Genomic DNA, 14,201 nt, shown 5'->3' with positions numbered 1-14,201 from the left:
AAAGAAGAGAAGCTAAAGGTAAAGGAGAAAAGGAAAGATATACCCATCTGAATGCAGAGTTCCAAAGAATAGCAAGGAGAGATAAGAAAGCCTCCCTCAGTGATAAACACAAAGAAATAGAGGAAAACAATAGAATGGGAAAGACTGGAGATCTCTTCAAGAAAATTAAAGATACCAAGGGAACATTTCATGCAAATATGGACACAATAAAGGAACGGAATTATATGGACCTAACAGAAGCAGAAGATATTAAGAAGAGGTGGCAAGAATGCACAGAACTATACAAAAAAAGATCTTCATGACCCAGATGACCATGATGGTGCAATCACTCACCTAGAGCCAGAGATCCTGGAATGTGAAGTCAGGTGGGCCTTAGGAAGCAACATTACCAACAAAGCTAGTGGAGGCAATGGAATTCCAACTGAGCTATTTCAAATCCTAAAAGTTGATGCTGTGAAAGTGCTGCACTCAATATGCCAGCAAACTTGGAAAACTCAGCAGTGGCCACAGGACTGGAAAAGGTCAGTTTTCATTCCAATCCCAAAGAATGTTCAAACTACCACACAACTGCACTTACCTCACACAACAGCTAAGTAGCGCTTAAAATTCTCCAAACAAGGAGGCTTCAACGGTATGTGAACCGAGAACTTCCAGATGTTCAAGCTGAATTTAGAAAAGGCAGAGGAACCAGAGAGCAAATTGCCAACGTCTGTTGGATCATCAAAAAAGCAAGAGAGTTCCAGAAAAACATCTACTTTATTGACTATGCCCAAGCCTTTGACTGTGTGGATTACAACAAATCGTGGAAAATTCTTAAAAAGATGAGGATACCAGACCACCTTATCTGCCTTCTGAGAAATCTGTATGCAGGCCAAGAAGCAACAGTTAGAACTAGACATGGAACAATGGATGGATTCCAAATTGGGAAATGAGCACGTCAAGGCTGTTTATCGATACCCTGCTCTTTTAACTTATATGCAGAGTACATCGTATGTTATTCCGGGCTGGATGAAGTACAAGTTGGAATCAAGATTGTCAGGAGAAATGTCAATAACCTCAGATATGCAAATGGCATCACCCTTATTGCAGAAAGAATCCTCTAAGAAGTTTTAAACAATATAACTCCATCTAACCTGCAGTTTTAAAGGAAAACTGGCCACAAAATGGAATATGATTTAAAAAAAAAACAAATTGAAATCAAAGGGATTAGTGACAAAATTAATGTGGGATTGTAGCCACAAAGTTGAGGACATTCATTTGCGTGGCTGAAGAAGAGCCAGAAAGAAGGGAATCATGTTCATATATGGCCCATTTACTCATTTAATTCATAAACTAGTATTGCCTTCCCTGGTGACTCAGACGGTAAAGAATCCACCTGCAATGCAGGAGACCTAGTTTCAATCCCTGGCTTGGGAAGATCCCCTGGAGAAGGAAATGGCAACCACACTAGTATTCTTGCCTGCAGAATCCCAAGGACAGAGAAGCCTGGTGGGCTACAGCCCATGGGGTCTCAAGGAGTTGGAGATGACTGAGCAACTAACACATTCAGTTTCCCTTCCAGTATTTAAGCCAGTGGTTTCTCACAGTGATTCACTACTGAGTAGATGGTGGGAAATAAAGGAGACAGGTTTCCTGCTTGTATGGAGATGAAAAATATGGGAGATGACAACATAAGCTCCTCTGTAGGAAATGTGTTCCTTTAATGCTTTAGTTCATGTGTGATAGATATACATCTGAAAGGTATTAATATAATGTAAAATCTTATTGACTCCCCTGCACACAACACGTTAAGTTTTTGAAGAGACCAATGGTAAGCTGTGTGAAAATTTAAAGGGAAGTCTGAAGAAAAAAGCTTAAAATCCTATAGAATTTTCTTACGTGAATGCAAATAGTGTCATATAGTTGTCAATTAGAATATAGATGAAGAAGCTGTGAGACAAATTCCTCTGTATTAAAAATAATTAAGATGTATATATCCTGAATTAAATTTTAATTTTTATAAAAGTGATGTGTTTTGAGTACAAAAGCCATCAAGTACCTATTACAAAGGAGAAAAACTCAGGCCACAAGGGTTAAGGCTATAAAGAATCAACTATGATGCTGGTTCTGTACACCAGCAGAGATTTAAATTTACTACTGGTTTTTGTTAGTGTATTTGGTTTGTTTTTAGTGCTCTGATTACAAATTTGCATGTTTTTTCTCATGATTTGCCAGGTGTGGTTTTATTTCAAATAAAATATTTTTCCTGAACCCATATATGGTGATAGAACAGAAATATAAATAAGTGTAGCATAATAAATTGGGATAAAGGCTTTAAAGTAAATGTGAAATTCAGTAACAGAAAATAATGAGGACATAAGGAAATGTTTCTTTGAGGATATAGAATTTATGATGAGGACTAAAATATAAGAATGAGGATCATGTCATTGTATGAAGAAAGATTAGAAGAAAGATTTGGGAATATGATTGTTTATTGTATATATATATTTATGTATATATATATATATAACTTATGTATATATATATATAAATATATAAATTATTAAAATCCTTCTACACTAATAAAATGATGAGAATGAACAAACACAAGAATGTAAAGTATATAAGATCCAAAGTAAGGACAACAGAGGGCAAAGGCATAGTATGGAGAAACCAGGGCACTGAAGTATGTGGAGAAAAATAGAACTTGAAGCAATATTTATAAAGTAGGAAAAGAAAGAGGAATCAGTGAGAACATTCCAGCCAGAGGAAATATGTTGCAAGCAGATGTTTTTCAGTCAATTCTAACAAATAGTGCTGAAAGATCAAAATCTTATAAAGACTGAGAAATGGTCATTGTATTGTGTTGGCCAAAAAGTTCATTCCGAGTTTCCATAGATGATAAGGAAAAAAGCAGAATGAACTTTTTGGCCAACTTTTATTCACAAACTCTAAGGTCGTTAACAGCACTGAGAGAAAAAACTTGAGCAAGCTTGTAGAGTGGAACGACATGGTATTACACTGAGGAATGAAGAATGTGTGAGGTCTGAATAGATTTGGTGATAAAAGGCTGGGTAGTAAGCTTTTGTCTACCTCTTCCTATTGTGAAATCCACTTTTATCTACAATGGTAGGGAGGTTCATTTTGGGGCCACAGCTCTAATCACAGAATCCTAATAGGAGAGATTGGTTTTCTTAGTACTTGAAGGCAGCCAACACACAGGCCATGGTCCAGGTTCAGGGAACTGATGCAAATGACACCAAAGAAAGGATGTTCAAAACTGCATTTCACCAAGAGGAATAAAGTATTCAACCTTGGCCAAGAGAGCAGTCTAGTCAGGGTGGTCATGAGGAGCATAGCTGATGTACTGGACAAATTATGTCTGCTATTTATTTTAAAGGGCCTCTGCCTTTTCTCAATCCTGAAAGATCCCTATTTTTTCCCAGGACTTCTTAAATTCCAGCTGTTTTATGCAAAATTATTTCTATTGCTTACAAGCAGAAACTCTGACCTTCTGAAACAACTGGTACAAGAAGTTTAAGGATAAGAGCGATGATGATGATATACTGAGAAGATTGATGAAACATTTTATTTTTGTTTTAAGCTATTCATGGAAATTGTGTTCTCATAGAACAGAGAACAGTGGAGAATTATACTCCCTGTGATGATGCAGCGGAGTCTATGGAAAGCATTGGTAGAAGAATTAGGCCTTAAATGGAGAAGGATTTGTAGCATGGATGTTTTAGACTAGAGAACATGAGATAACTATAGGCCTGGATAACTAATACTTAGGTTTTCTGGTCTCAGCAACTATAAAGATCTGGTGGATGTTCTCATCTTCTCTGTGAGGTGAGAGATAGGGTTTGGTTTGAGGAATGATGGAGAAAAGTTTCAAAGAGACTGCAGAGAATTGACAAGGAAGATACTAAAGACAATTATTCAGATTGCCTCAAGAATTTTGAGAATCTGCAAAAGTTACACACAGACTTGGTTTTGGCCCCAGTACACATAATCCTGTGTCTTTCTATAACTTTAAAGACATCTAACAGTACATGGATAAATACAAGCTTTAAGATCTGGTATCTGGGTTTCTTTTGTATAACTTACAGATTTTCAATTTATTTAAAAGTATTTATGTAAAAATGAATTATGAAATATTTTCACCGTGTTGATGAAAGGTTATAGATAAATGTTATACCTATAGTTCCCTATAATTCTAAATATTAAATTACTTTTACCTATCAAAAAAAATCCAGATAGTAATTCTTAAAACAGATTATATTAACTGCTGTATCAGAGCTTCTCTTGGGATTTCAGACTGGTTATTGCTATTTACTAGTTTTTTGGTTTGTTTTCTTTTAACATAGAGTAACATAGCTTCTCTCCCTTTTAAAATTAAGGGAAAAAACTGTAAAATTTCTCAAGTCCTATAGGGATCTCTCACTTGATAAATGGTAAAGAATCCACTTGCAGTGTGGGAGACCTGAGTTTAATCCCTGGATTGGGAAGATCCCATGGAGAAAGGAATAGCTATCCACTCCAGTATTCTGGCCTGGAGAATTCCATGGACAGAGGAGCCTGTCAGGCTACAGTCCATGGGGTTGCAAAGAGTCAAACATGACTGAGCAACTTTCACGCACATACAGATCTCTCACTTGATAAACTATTTTAACATAGATATTTATTTATTCATTTTTTAAACAGTGATTAATGTTTATTCTGGCAATGAATATTTCCTTAAACTAATAAATATATCTAGCAGGATACATTATCTAAATTTATTCCACGCAAAATGTAAGCAAGTAGAGATTTTGTTGTATAATGAAATAAAGCCTGAGGGCTTGAGTTTAGTAGTTTATTTTACCATTGGATCAATATTCAACTTGAGGCATTTTTTTCAGCTTTTGGTAAATTTCCTAATCCATAAAATGGAGTGGTTAAGACTGATTTGCTTTAGAGTTTTTCTGAATAACTGCTAAAAAAATGTTATAGAACAGTTTTTAATTATAATGTTGACTGTCACGTGGCAGGTGTTTAAAAGCTAAATTAGCTAAAATCTCCAATAATATATAGCACAAACACTTGGTATTTAGGAGAAAATATAACTGATATTTTTCTTTAGTGTTTAATGTCATTAATTTGTTGAGCAATTTGAATTCACGACTTAAGATATTAGATCAAGTATTTGGTTTAATATTAAGTATATAATGTTTGAAGCAAGAAACATAAATTCCCTCTCTCGCATTACAAGAATCATTTCGTTTAATTTGTTGTTGTTCAGTTGCTAAGTTGTGTCCAGCTCTTTGTGACTCCATGGGCTACAACATGCCAGGCTTCCCTGTCTTTCACTATCTCCCAGAGTTGGCTCAGATTCACATCCATTGAGTCACTGATGCCATCCAACCATTTTTTAAAAAAAAAATAATCAAAGGATAATTGCTTTACAGAATTTTGTGATTTTCAGTCATACATCAACAAGAATCAGCTATAGGTATACCCGTGTCCTCTCCCGTCTGAACCTCCCTCCCCACCCCACCCTTCAGTCTGTCACAGAGCCCCAGTTTTGAGTTCCCTGAGTCATATAGCAAATTATCATTGGCTATCTATTTTACATATGGTATTGTAAATTTCCATGTTCCTTTCTCCATACATCTCCCCTTCTCCCTCCTCCCCTCCGGCCATGTCCTTAGGTCTGTTTTCTATGTCTCTTTCTCCATTGCTGCCCTGAAAATAAATTCATCAGTGCCATCTTTTTAGATTCCATATATATGTGTCAGTATATGATATTTATTTTTCTCTTTCTGACTTACTTCACTTTGTGTAATAGGTTCTAGGTTTGTCCACCTCATTAGAACAGATTCAAGTGTATTCCTTTTTATGGCTGAGTAGTATTCCACTGTACATATATACAGTGGAATATATATGTACCACAGTTTCTTTATCCATTCATCTGTCGATGGACATCTAGGTTGCTTTCATTTTCTGGCTATTGTAAGTAGTGCTGCAATGAACATTGGGGTACATGTGCCTTTTTAAATTTTGGTTTCTTTAGAGTATACTCCTAGGAGTGAGATTGCTGGGTCATATGGTCATTTTATTCCTAGCTTTTAAAGGAATCTCCTTGCTGTCTTTCATAGTGGCTGTATCAGTTTATATTCCCACCTGCAATGCAAGAGTGGTCCCTTTTCTCCACACCTGCTCCAGCATTTACTGTTTGTAGAATTTTGATGGTGGCCATTCTATCTGGTGTGAGTTGGTATCTCATTGTAGTTTTGATTTGCATTTCTCTAAAAAGTTCCATCTAGTCAAGGCTATGGTTTTTCCAGTGGTCATGTATGGATGTGAGAGTTGGACTATAAAGAAAGCTGAGCACTGAAGAATTGATGCTTTTGAACTGTGGTGTTGGAGAAGACTCTTGAGAGTCCCTTGGACTGCAAGGAGATCCAACCAGTCCATCCTAAAGGAGATCAGTCCTGGGTGTTCATTGGAAGGACTGATGCTGAAGCTGAAACTCCAATACTTTGGCCACCTGATGTGAAAGAGCTGACTCATTGGAAAAGACCCTGATGCTGGAAAAAATTGAAGGTAGGAGGAGAAGGGGACGACAGAGGATGAGATGGTTGGATGGCATCACTGACTTGATGGACATGAGTTTGAGTAAGCTCTGGGAGTTGGTGATGGACAGGGAGGCCTGGCGTGCTGCGATTCATGGGGTCGCAAAGAGTCAGACATGACTGAGCGACTGAACTGACTGACTGACTGAATAATGTGTTGAGCATCTTTTCATGTGCTTGTTAGCCATTTTGGAGAAATATCTCTTCAGGTTCCTTTCCCACTTTATCGTTGGGTTGTTTCCTTCTATGTTATTGAGTTGTATGAGCTGCTTGTATATTTTGGAAATTAATTTCTTGTCAGTTGTTTCCTTGGCTATTATTTTCTCCCATTCTGAGGGTTGTCTATTCACCTTGTTTGTTGTTTCCTTTGCTGTGCAAAAGCTTTTAAGTTTAATCAGGTTCCACTTGTTTATTTTTGTTTTTATTTCCATTACTCAGGAGGTGGGTCATAGAAGATCTTGATTTGATTTATGTCATTGAGTCTTCTGTCTGTTTTCCTCTAAGAGTTGTATAGTTTTCTGGTCTTACATTTAGGTCTTTAATCTATTTTGAGTTTATATTTGTGTATGGTGTTAGGAAATGTTCTAATTTCATTTTTTTTAACATGTAGCTTTCCAGTTTTCCAAGCACCACTTATTGAAGAGGCTCTTTGCCTACTGTATATTCTTGCTTCCTTTGTCAAAAATAAGGTACCCATAGGTGCTTGGGTTTATCTCTGGGTTCTCTATCTTGTTCCATTGGTCTGTATCTCTGTTTTTTTTCCAGTAGCATACTGTCTTGATGACTGTACCTTTGTACCACTATAGTCTGAAGTTAGGAAGGTTGATTCCTCCAGCTCCCTTCTTTCTCAAGACCACTTTGGCTATTTGGGGCCTTTTGTCTTTCCCTATAAATTGTGAAATTTTTTGTTCTACTTCTGTGAAAAATGCCATTGGTAATTTGATAGGGATCACAGTGAATCTGTAGATTGCATTTGGTAGTATAGTCATTTTCACAATATTGATTCTTCCTATCCAGGAACAGGGAATATCTCTTCAACTGTTTATGTCATCTTTGATTTCTTTCATCAGTGTCTTATAATTCTCCACATACAGGTCTTCTTCTCCTTAGGTAGGTTTATTGCTAGATATTTTATTTATTTATTTTTGGGCAATTGTGAATGGGATTGATTCCTTAATTTCTCTTTCTGATTTTTCATTGTTAGTATAGAGGAATGCATGTGATTTTTGTGTATTGACGTTGTATCCCAAGACTTTACTGAATACATTAATTAGCTATAGTAATTTTCTGGTAGTTTCTTTTGAGTTTTTATGTATAGTATCATGTCATCTGCAAACAGTGAGAGTTTTATTTCTTCTTTTCAGTCTAGAGTCCTTTTATTTCTTTTTATTCTCTAATTGCCATAGTTAGGACTTCCAAAACTATTTTGGACAAGAGTGGTGAGAATGGACACCCTTGTCCTGTTCCTGATTTAGAGGAAATGCTTTTAATGTTTCACCATTGAGACTAACATCTGCTGTGGGCTTTTCATATATGGCCTTAATTATGTTGAGGTAGGTTACTTCTGTGCCCATTTTTTGAAGTGTTTTTTATCGTAAATTCATGCTGAGTTTTGTCAAAAGCTTTCTCTGCATCTATTGAGATGATCATATGGTTTTTATCTTTCAATTTGTTAATATGTTGTATCACATTGATTAATTTGTGTATATTGAAAAATCCTTGCATCCCTTGCATCCTCTTGATCAAACCCAACTTGATCATGGTGTATGAGCTTTTTAATGTGTTGTTGAGTTCTGTTTGCTAGAATTTTGTTGACGATTTTTGCATCTTTGTTTATCAGTGATATTGGCCTGTAATTTTATTTTTTCATGTTGTCTTTGCCTGGTTTTGGTATCAGGGTGATGGTGGCCTCATAGAGTGAGTTTGGAAGTGTTTCTTCCTCTGCAATTTTTTGGAAGAGTTTCAGAAAAATAGGCATTAGTTATTCTCTAAATGTTTGCTAGAATTCTCCTGTGAAGCCATCTGGCCCCAGGCTTTTGTTTTTGGTTTTTTTTGGAGATTTTTGATAACTGTTTTGATTTCAGTATTTGTAATTGGGTTGTTCATAATTTCTATTTCTTCCTGTTTCAGTCTTGGGAGGTTGAACTTTTATAAGAATCTGTCCATTTCCTCTAGGTTGTCCATTTTATTAGTATATAGTTGCTCATAATATTCTCTCATGATCCTTTGCATTTTTGTGTTGTCTCTCCTTTTCCATTTCTAATTTTGTTAATTTGATTTTTCTCCATTTTTCTTGATGAGTCTGGCTAGTGATTTGTCAATTTTGTTTATCTTCTCAAAGAACCAGTTTTAGTTTTATTAATCTTTGTGATTGTTTCCTTAATTTCTTTTTTTCATTTATTTCTGCTCTGATTTTTATGATTTCTTTTCTTCTTCTGACTTTTTTTTTTAGCTGTTGTTCTTCTTCTTCTTCTTTTTCCAGCTGCTTTAGATGTAGACTTAGGTTGTCTATTCAATGCTTTTCTTGTTTCTTGAGGTATGATCACTATAAACTTCCCTCTTAGAACTGCTTTTGCTGAATCCCTTAGGTTTTGGGTCATCGTGCTTTCATTGTCATTTGTTTCTAGGAATATTTTGATTACCTTTCTTATTTCTTCAGTAACCTTTTTGTTATTTAGCAATGTATTTTTTAATCTTCATGAGTCTGTGTTTTTTGCAGTTTTTTTTTCCTGTAGTTGATAACTAGTCTCATATTATTGTGGTCAGTGAAGATACTTGATACAATTTCAATTTTCTTAAATTTACTGAGGCTTGATCTGTGGCCCAATATGTGGTCTGTCCTGGAGAATGTTCCATGTGCACTTGAGAAGAAAATGTATTCTTCTACATTTGGATGGAAAGTCATGAAGATATCAATTAGGTTAATTTGGTTTAATGTTTCATTTAAGATTTGTGTGTCCTTATTGATTCTCTGTTTTGATGATGTATCCATTGGTGTAAGTGGGGTGTTAAAATTGCCTACTGTTATTGTGTTGCTATCAATTTCCCCTCATGTCTCTTAGTGTTTGCCTTATGTATCGAGGTACTCCTATGTTGGGTACATAAATATTATAAATTTATTATAATTTTATAAATTCTTCTTGGATTGATTCCTTGATGATTATTATGTAGTGTAGTGAAGTCGCTCAGTCGTGTCCAATTCTTTGCGACCCTGTGGACTGTAGCCTACCAGGCTCCTCTGTCCATAGGATTCTCCAGGCAAGAACACTGGAGTGGGTTGCCATTTCTTTCTCCAGGGAATCTTCCCGGCCCAGGATTCGAACCTAGGTCTTCCACATTGGAGGCAGACGCTTTAACCTCTGAGCCACCAGGGAAGCCTTGTCTCTTATAATAGTCTTTATTTTAAAGTCTCTTTTGTCTGAAATAAGGATAGCCACTCTGGCTTTCTTTTGGTTTCTGTTTGCATGGAATATCTTTTTCCATCCTTTTACTTTCAGTTTGTATGTGCCTCTAGGTCTGAAATGGGTCTCCTGTAGGCAGCATCTAATGGGTCTTGTTTTTGTATCCATTCAGTCATTCTGTATCTTTTGGTTGGTGCAATTAGTCCATTTACATTTAAGGTAATTATTGACACCTATGTGCCTATTGGCATTTTCTTGATTGATTTGGGTTTATTTTTGTAGGTCTTTCCTTTCTCTTGTGTTTACTGGCTATGTAAGTTCTTTAGTATTTGTTGCAAGGCTGGTTTGGTGGTGTTGAATTCTCTTAACTTCTGCTTGTCTGTAAGGCTTTTGATTTCTCCATCAATTTTGAGGGAGATCTTTGCTACATATAATAATCTTAGTTGTAGATTTTTTCTCTTTCAGTAATGTATATATATCCTGCAATTCCCTTCTGGCCTGCAGAATTTCTGCCAAAAGATCCACTGTTAATTGTATGGGTTTTCCCTTGTATGTTACTTGTTGCTTTTCCTTTGCTGCTTTTAATATTCTTTCTTTGTGCTTAATCTCTATTGACTTGATTAATATGATCTCAATATGTTTCTCCTTGGGTTTATCCTATAAGGGGCTCTCTGTGCTTCCTGGACCTGATTGACTATTTTGTTTCCCATGTTGGGGAAGTTTTCAACTATAATTTCTCAGAATTTTTTGAAAGTGACTTTCTTTTTTAATTCTTCCTCTGGGACCCCTATAACTCGAATGTTGGTGTGTTTTATATTGTCCCAAAGGTCTCTGAGGTTATCCTCACATCTTTTCATTCCTTTCCCTTTATTCTGCTCTTCAGCAATTTTTTCTACCATTCTATCCTCCAGCTTACCTATCTATTCCTCCGCCTCAGTTATTCTGCTATTGGTTCCTTCTAGAGTAGTTTTAATTTCAGTAATTGTGTTATTCATCTCTGTTTGCTTATTCTTTATTTCTTCTATGTCCTTGGTGGTTGTATTAAGTGTGTTAAATGTTTCTTACATTTTCTCCATTCTGTTTTCAAGTCTTTTGGAACATATTTACTATCATTATCTGAATTATCTTTCAGGGAGATGGCTTAGTTCCTCTACATTTATTTGGTCTTGTGAGTTTCTGCCTTGCTGTTTCATTTGTGCTGTATTTCTCTGTCTTTTCATCAGTTTTTTTTTTTTTTTTTTTAACTTGCTCCACTTGAGGTCTCCTTTTCCCAGGCTTTAGGGTTGTATTATTTTTTCCTTTTGGTTTTCACCCTTGGAGGGAAATGTTGGTTGGGTGGTTTGTGTTGCTTTCTTGTTAGAGGTGAGTTGTGCCTGTGTTCTAGTGGGAGGAGATCAAGCAGATCAAGCAGGTAATTACAGAAATAATGGGACATATACACACACTTCCACACATACAGTTATAACCAAAGTGTTCTAAAGAAAAGAGTACAGGAGATTGACCTGGTGAACAAGGAAAACCAAAAGTGATATCAACCAATTAAAAGTGGAGTTAGCTACTGCTCAATCTGGGAAACTAACCATGTGCAGAGGGCTAACTGGGGAATATAGCAAAGTGAGCTCAACAATTTAACTCACTTGGTGAAAAAAGAAAGAGTGGAGGAAAAAGGGAGAAGAAAAAAGAAAAAAGAGGAGAATGGAGGGAAAAGAGAAAAGGAGAGCATGGGAAAGAGGATAAAAAGAGAAAAGAGAAAAGTAGAAAAGCAAAGATAAACAGCATATGTGAAAAAGATTTATATATATTCAGGAATAGCTATAGCTGGTAAAAAAACTATAGGAAAAAAAGTTGAATATATAAAAAAAATAAAAAATACTCATTAAAAAAAAGGGTGAAAAAGAGAAAAGAATCTTAGAAGGAATTTTTTGTTGTTGTTGAAAAGAAACACAAAGAGGAAAACTCCACAGCACCACAAAAGGCTAATATGAAGGTGGAAATATGTAGGGGGAATAAACAGTGTGATTTACAAGAAAAAAAAAAAAGGATCTCAAGGTTGATCCTTGGTTCTTTGTTGTAGAGCCTGCCCCTGTGGATGGGGTTGGGTTAGCGTCCTGTGATGTTTTCCTGGTTGGGGGACCTTGTGCCTGTATTCTGGCTGATGGAGCTGGATCTTGTCTCTCCTAAGGGCAGTGCAGTGTACAGTAATAGGTTTGGGGGTGTCTATGGGTTCAGCCTGCCTTTGGGGAGTCCTTCTGGCTTTGGCAGTGTTAGACGTGTCAATTTCCGCAGCCGCTTGAAAGTGGCTCTCTCAGCGTGTCTTCACTGCCGCCAGCACCCTACTTGTCCTGGGATCACTGGCGGTGCGTGTGCTCCCCTGCCCTGCCCTGCACTGCTGGCCGAAGCTTGCTAGGGTGATGCCTGTGTGGGTCTTGCCTTGTGCCCTTGGCGTTGCGGAGACTTGTGTGCTCTCCCCTCGGTCCCCTAAGCTCACCCTCTGGGTTGCAGGGCTTGTGTGCACTTGTTTTGGCTCCCTAAGCCCGCGCCTTGCTTCCCGGGGCTGTGTGCGTTTGTTGTCTCACTGCCTGGCCTCTTTGTCGCAGGGCTACTGTGTTCTCTTTCGGCTGTGCTGTGAGGGTTGTCTGTGTTGCCCGAGTTTGCATGCCTCCCCTCTCTCGGCACTCCAGTCCCAGCCTTTGTGCCATGAGGCTTGTGTGCGCTCCCGGGGTTGGTGTGCCGTGCCACACTGGGCTACCTGGGCCTGCCCTCTGCGCTGCAAGCCTTGTGTGTGCTGGTTGGGTTAGTATGGCTCCTCAGTCGCAGTTCCCCGAGACCGCCATCTGGTTGGGGCCACAGTTTGTGAGCTGTTGACAGGCTTAGAAGTGCAGCTTTCTCTGTTTCCCGCTAAGTCCCTGCTTTGCCTGGTTTTTCAATCCTCTGCAGCTCCCCCTTAGGCCCGCCTGCAAAGGAGTTTCCCTGTTCATGGGACTCCTCCTGTTTGAGGACTCCCTCCCTCCCGGCACAAGCTCCTGCCCAGAAATTCTCCATCTTTTCCCTTTTTATGTCTCGATCCTCTCTCCTACCTCATTTCAGGGGGCTTAACCTGTCCTCTTGGGGTCCCGGGGTCTTCTGCTGTTGCCTAGAGGTTGCTTTGTAGGAGTTGTTCCATATCTTGATGAGTTTCGGATGTATTTGTGGGGAGGCTCGTGATCTCCCCATCTTACTCCTGCACCATCTTCTTCTGCCTCCTATACATCCGTTTTATCCTCTGCCGCCATCTTCTGCTTTTGCCTTCAATCTTTCCGAGCATCAGGGCCTTTCTAGTGAGTCGGCTCTTTGCATCAGGTGGCCAAAATATTGGAGCTACAGCTTCAGCATCATTCCTTCCAATGAATATTCAGGACTGATTTCCTTTAGGATCTAAGGGTTTGATCTCTTTGCAGTCCAAGGGACTCTTAGGAGTCTTCTCCAGCACTACAATTCAAAAACATCAATTCTTTGGTGCTCAGCCTTTTTTATGGTCCAATTCTCACATCTGTACATGACTACTGGAAAAACCATAGCTTTGACCATGCAGACCTTTGTTGGCAAAGGCTTTTTAATATGCTGCCTAGATTTGTCATAGTTTTCCTTCCATGGGGCAAGTCTCTTTTAATTTCATGACTGCAATCATCGTCCCTAGTGATTTTGGAGCCCAAGAAAATAAGCCTTTATTTTTTATTTTGGAGTTATTCTGCTACCTACTATTTAGATAATTAATATTTTTCATAATATTAGAGCTTGTACAAGTTTAGTATCAGAGTAAAAGATCCATGTTAAAATAGATTTATTTAGATTATATTTACAGAGATGAAATATTCAACCTTTTTACACATTATACACACACTGATAAATGTGTGCTCTCATGTAATCATGACAATAGTCAACACACAGGATAATCTCCCCCAAAAGTTCCCTAAGACTCCTTTGCAATAAATCCCTTCTTAACTTCTTGACCTTCAACTACTGGAAACCACTGATTTGTTCACTTTTCCTAATATATTGCCTTCTCCAGAATTACAAACGAATTAATTATCTGAATTTCTGACCCATATCATTTTCCTTTTATTTGAAGAACTTTTAACATTTCTTGTAAGGCAGGGCTACTGGTGAGAAATATCTAGAGCTTTTGTTTGTCTGATAAATTTTGTACTTCTTCATTTTTGAGGGTTAC

This window comes from Cervus canadensis, chromosome 13, assembly GCF_019320065.1.
Source record: "Cervus canadensis isolate Bull #8, Minnesota chromosome 13, ASM1932006v1, whole genome shotgun sequence".
Taxonomy (NCBI): Eukaryota; Metazoa; Chordata; class Mammalia; order Artiodactyla; family Cervidae; genus Cervus; species Cervus canadensis.
This window is presented reverse-complemented; position numbering follows the sequence as displayed.